Source organism: Triticum dicoccoides, chromosome 5B (assembly GCF_002162155.2).
Source record: "Triticum dicoccoides isolate Atlit2015 ecotype Zavitan chromosome 5B, WEW_v2.0, whole genome shotgun sequence".
In the NCBI taxonomy this organism is placed as follows: domain Eukaryota; kingdom Viridiplantae; phylum Streptophyta; class Magnoliopsida; order Poales; family Poaceae; genus Triticum; species Triticum dicoccoides.
In genome coordinates this window covers 16,621,290-16,627,252 of record NC_041389.1, presented here as the reverse complement: position 1 = coordinate 16,627,252, position 5,963 = coordinate 16,621,290, and the positions used below count along the sequence as shown (strand labels likewise).

General features: G+C 48.1%; 2 pseudogenes; both read right to left on the bottom strand.

Moving 5' to 3' along the window:
• Positions 1 to 605: 605 nt before the first annotated feature.
• LOC119307087 lies at positions 606 to 2,563 on the bottom strand (annotated as a pseudogene).
• Positions 2,564 to 5,065: 2,502 nt separating this feature from the next.
• LOC119305031 lies at positions 5,066 to 5,869 on the bottom strand (annotated as a pseudogene).
• Between the last annotated feature and the right edge of the window lie 94 nt (positions 5,870 to 5,963).

Here is a 5,963-nt window from a genome sequence, read left to right as displayed (position 1 = left end):
GAGAAGATGTTGTGACTCACTCTTGGCCACAAATTGTTTTCATGGTCCTAGCTATTAATGACACTTGAGCTCATGGACTATTCCCATCTTGTTTCATGGTCCTAGCTATTAATGACACTTGAGCTCTATCATCAAGTGTTCAAGGTCAGTGGTCCATCTTGAGTTGTGTCAAGAGAAAAAACAGCACATTGCTGATTAACTTGATTGTGGGTAAGATAATTAGGTGACCACCTCCATCGTGGATGTCTGTGGTGCATGATGCGAGCAGAATTAATTCTAGGATAGCAACGTGCAGCTACCTCTTTGTCTTAGCTACAAAAGATACACAAAAGGTAGATCAAAGCGGATAAAAAGAGATGAATATGCGGTTAAACGACATGATATATTGTGATCCGTCTAGACTAGCTAGGAGCATGTTAAAAAAACTCTCTAGACTAAGCGTAATAGTAAGTGCATATGCGGCTAAACGAGATGAGATGGAAGGTGACACAACGAAAGTGCTAAACTTGCACGAGCATGATTATTTATGGATTTGATCTACGGAATGGGATGCCCTCTTGGGGCTTGGGACTTCCATAGATGCATTACTCATGGCAAAGAGGATGTAAAGAGGGACCATATTAAAATTTCCATAGATACATTACTCATGGCAATAATAAGGTAATTTCCAGGAAATTACACTTCCATTTTATTTATACATTTATTCGCTGAATAGCACGCACCAGCCATGCACGCACGCACATGTGACATTATATGAGTATTTAACCAAAAACTACCACAATTCACGGAACCGTGACGAAAAACTACCACTTTACGATTTTGTGCGAAAAACTACCATTTTTTCATTAATCCTTGACTAAAAACTACCATGTCTAAAAAGTGTCCGTTTTGGCTCTTTTAAACGCGTTTCTGACAGAGTTGGCCCACACATAAGTGGGCTAAACAAGCAATCAGGTCCCTGTTTTTCTTTTAAAAAAGCAATCCAGTCCTTCCTTCGAGGCCCAGCACGGCGAGCACATCCAGTCCTGTAGCAGCGGCAGCGGCAGGAGGAGGATGGTGGTGAAGAGCGGAGGCGGCAACGACGCGAAGGAGGGGGCCGCGGGCGCGGCGGTGCAGCGGTGGGTGGAGGCCGGCGGCGGGAGGCTGGTGCTGGACGGCGGGCTGGCCACAGAGCTCGAAGCCCACGGCGCCGACCTCAACGACCCGCTCTAGAGAGCGAAGTGCATCCTCTCCTTCCCGCACCACATCCGCAAGGCAAGCCGCCGCCGCCCAAGTCAATCCGCCGGCCACCGACGTGCGCAGGGGCACCGAAGCTTCCTCCATTCCGTCCTTCCGCCCGACCCGCGCAGCGATCTTGATTCCGCCGGGGCTGGGGAATGGGGGTGGAGGAGGAGGGCGCCATCAACGGCGGCGAGGAGGGCCCCGGCCTTGGCCTCGCGGCGGCGCCGCACGACCGCTTGGTCCTGCTCCGCCCCGGCCAGGGCTACAAGGTGCGATTCTGCCCCGGTCCTCGTCTCTAATCGACTGGCTACAGGACTAGATTGCTTTTTTGGAAGAAAATAGGGACCTGATTGCTTTTTTAGCCCGCTTATGTGTGGGCCCAACTAGTCAGAAACGCGTTTAAAAGAGCCAGAACGGACACTTTTCAGACATGGTAGTTTTTAGTCAAGGATTAATGAAAAAATGGTAGTTTTTCGCACAAAATCGTAAAGTGGTAGTTTTCGTCACGGTTCCGTGAATTGTGGTAGTTTTTGGTTAAATACTCGACATTATATGTAAGGAAGACCACAAGGAGTAGTACGTCCTCTACTTACTGATCCATGTGCAAATCATTTCGGGCAGGGCATAGGACAATCTGGTAGTTGGTTCCGGCGGGACATGTGAAGGTGCTGGTCTGGTCGTCCTTGGCGTAGCTGTAGGCGTCCGGGCACTTGCCCTTGAAGAACTTCGAGTAGTTCGTCGGCGGGCAGTTGTGCTCGAACTGGCCCCTGCAGCAATACGTGTCACCGCCGAACTTGCCGCACGCGCTCGCGCATCCTCCGGGCACCTGCAGCTCGGCAGGCACTCACGGGTGATGTCCACGGCGCAGGTCGCCGCACGGCACGGCGCGCCGCCGACGGGCTGGAAGCTCATGGGTGTATTGAAGCCGTCGATGACGGACAGGTCGAAGAAGTCCTGGCTCCCGCCCCGCCCCAGCGTGTACTCGGCCAGCGTGGCGGGCTGCTCGCCCGACACGCGGCAGGACAGCGCGCCCGCGCAGTCGCCGGTGATGCAGTGTCCGCGGCCGCTGCGGTCGAAGGTGCACCCCGTGCGCGGCCACACCCTGGCGCCCGCGGTGCCGGCGGGCATGTTGAGCTGCCACGACTGGCCAGGGTCGAGGCGCGCGCCGCCGCCTGGGAGCGCGCCTGGCCATATCGTGTAGGAGCACCGGTTCACCACGGTGATAGTGGTCGCATCGGCGGTGGCAGCGACCACGAGCACGAGAGTGATGTGGAGGACGACGCGAGCCATGGCCATGTCTCTCTTGTTCTTCTTTGACGAATTGTGATGCCGCGAGTCTGGATGGTTGGTTTGGTGCTGTGGCAATGGAGGTATTTATTACCGCGCGTCCATAGGCTGCTATAGGCTGGTTTGGTGGCGTGTCCAAATCCAGGCCAGCTAGCCTGCCTAGACATTTTCCACGGCGGCGTCTGCATCATGACGCAATTAATATGATTACAATGTAAGGTGCTAGAAGGCTGGAATCAGCGAATCACTAGTGCTCGCTTCATTTCTTTTTAATTTGCATATAAAATTTGCTCAGAGTCAAACTTTATTAAGTTTGAGTAACTTTATAGAAAAAATATCACATTCACAATAGAAAATCACCATTTTTAGATGCATCATGAAATCAATTTTCGTACCATATACTTTTAGTGTTGTAGATGTTGATAGTTTTTCTTACAAAGTTAGTCAAACTTTAAAAAATTCGACTTTGACCAAATTTTATATGCAAACTAAAGAAATGGAGGGAGTACCAGAAACATTTAAAAAACACTTGTACCAGGAACATTGTTAGTGACCGGGTCTTAAATCTCCCCGACGAGTAGCGTCCAAGTATTACACAATGTTAGCTAGCCCTTAACCAGCGAAGGGCAGCCCACCCGTCAGAGCAGGGCTCACAGGAAACTTAGCATCCACTTGGACCTTTTGAAAAAAAATGTTTGCCAACTACATGATCAGCCAGAATTTGATGCTTGTTGTTCCATGGTATACAAGTGAAAAATGCATATCTAAGACGGGAGAGGGCTTCACCCACATCTGATACGCCGCCGGTCCACCACTTAGATACAAACAACCACATCCACTCCGGCGAGGCACTCGGCTATTCGTCCTCTCACAAAGATCGACCCCTATCTTTCTAGGTTCACTACCCACAATCGGGAGCGACACTCGGTCTCATGCTAGGAACATCACCCGCGAGATATGGCAGTTTGGTGGCGAAACCCGCTATGCTCCTGTGATCAACTGATGGATTCTTAGTGAGGAGGGGGAGCAGCTTCGGATCAGGAGATCGTGGGTTTGATGGTGGATTTGGATTAGCTAGAGAGGGCATCAGATAAGGCGCTAGGGAAGCGCGGCACAATAAAGAAAACAACATAATTGCATATGAAACTTTTTTTTTAAATAAAGGTAAAAGAAAAATGGAACAAAAAAAGCCAGTAGACAAAACAACAGAAAAATAAGCTAATTAGGCCCGCCCATCTTTGTTGGCTCGCTCGTTTCCTTGCATTTGGTCGACAACGAAATTCCTATTTGCGCTTGCTGCGGCGCAATGCCGTTGCTTCGCACATGCGAGCCAGCTAGCAAACCGCAGATGGTCCAGCCCAAGTAGTTATGATCCGTTTTTACTATTTTGTTTTCATTACGGTTTTCTCTGGTTTTTCCTTTTATTTTTTTCTTCGCTTGTTCTTCCTTTGCTTTTCTTTTGCCTTTTCCTTTTCTTCTACTAGGTAGAAAATTTTGAAAATTGTTAACGTATTTTAACAAGTGTTCACAATATTATAAAATGTTTACATATAATTTTTAAAAATGTTTACCATTCAAATTTTGTTCATTTATTTCTAAACTATTTGGAAAATACAATGAACAGTCATGTTTAAAAAATGTTTGGGAAATTCTTAAAAAAATTAAAATTTCAAAATTTATTCGTGTCTCTGAAAAAATGTTTGAGTTTAAGAAATAGGTAAAAATTTAAAAAATGTTTATGGCTTTCCAAAAAAAATTCTAATTTTTTTTTCAAAAATGACAACTACAGTACCATGCTAGAACACTACTTCTTCCTAAACTTAACATATGTCGGTTTTTAACGTTGTCATGGACTCTACAAACGTATTGGAGAAGGTTATAGCGGGTGTAGTTGCTACATTGCGTTGGGTATCACCAGGTTTTTATTAACTCAAAACAACGTTTGGGATACAAGCGGTTTCAGATGGGTATGTAATCCACAGGTGGCACCCCAAATCTAGCGATAAATCAGCTTTTGCTAGGCAGTGAGCTTCTTCATGTGATTCTCTCATCTCATGCTTCACCCCTAGCATCTTCAAAGGATGACATATTTGCTTTAATATCCTTTATTTATGGTCATTGAACTTGGTCCTGTATTCAGATTATTAATCAGTGTTTAGGCACTGCAGCATTACTTTGTTTATGGGCCGGTGGCCCGGCGGCTGCTCCTATTCGGCTCGCTACTGTTAGACACCTGTTAGACACGGCGAGCGTCACATAAGATGTCTCGTAGACAAATCGAGGCAACGAGCATCATATAGGAAATACGAGATTCATGGTTAGCTACTATCTTCGGAAAAGGCAACAAAACTTGGGCAGGCCCTAGGCCTATAGCCAATGCCTTCTTTCATATACTCCCTCTGATTTATATTAATTGTTGCTGATTTAACATGGAATAAAGAGAGAAGTATGTTCGTCCTCGAAACAAATAAGTTGACTATTCTATCCTCACAAAAGAAAAAAAATGTTGTCAAACATATTTTCTCAATAAAGTTTTTCAATAGAATTTTTTTATGGAATCATCAGTCATCATTATTTCCATTATTACATTGGGAAACGCTATTACATTATAGAGTTAACCATCGGAGTAAATTGAATCCCAATCGCCTCTATGGGCAGAAGGTGACTTGGTAGTCTGATCGGACGGTGCAGGTGAAGGTGCTGTTCTTCTCGTAGGCGTAGCTGTAGGTGTCTGGACAGTGCCCCTTGAAGAAGCGCGAGTAGTCCGTGGGCCCACAGGTCGAGGCGTAAGCGGCGGCGTGCAGCAGTACTGGGGGGTGCCGAACTTGATGCACGCACTCACATAGCCTCCGTCCACCTTCAGCTCCGACGGGCACTTTGCGTTGATGTCCGCGGCACAGCTTACCACATGACAGCTGCTGCCGACAGGCCCAAAGCTCATGGGGACGTTGAATCCGTCGGCGAGGGAGATGTCATAGAAGTCAGGGCTGCCGCCCTTACCCAGCGTGTACTCGGCGAGCGTCGCGGGTGGCTTAAAACCGGCGGCACAGGACAACATGCCACCGCAGTCGCCCGTGGTGCACGACCCGCGACCGCTGGCATCGAAGTTGCAGCCGGTGCGCCCCCAAATCCATCCAGACACCATGCCCGGGGAGACTTCAATGGAGGCCAGTTGACCCGGGTCGAGCCTGCTCCCGCTGCGGACCGGGTAGGTGCCTGGCCACACCGTGTAGGGGCACTGTTGAGTAGGTGGACAGTGAAAGCGTCGGTGGCAGCGATTGCGAGGAGAAGAGCAAGGATGAAGCTGAGTGAAGATGCCATGGTCGTCGTTGTTGTTGTGTTGCCTGTGTAGTGACTAGTGAATGATGGAGGACCGGGGATGCTCATGGATGCTAAATATAGATATCTTTTATAGCTGCCTAAATGTGCCCTCTTAAATACATCTTAATGAGCCA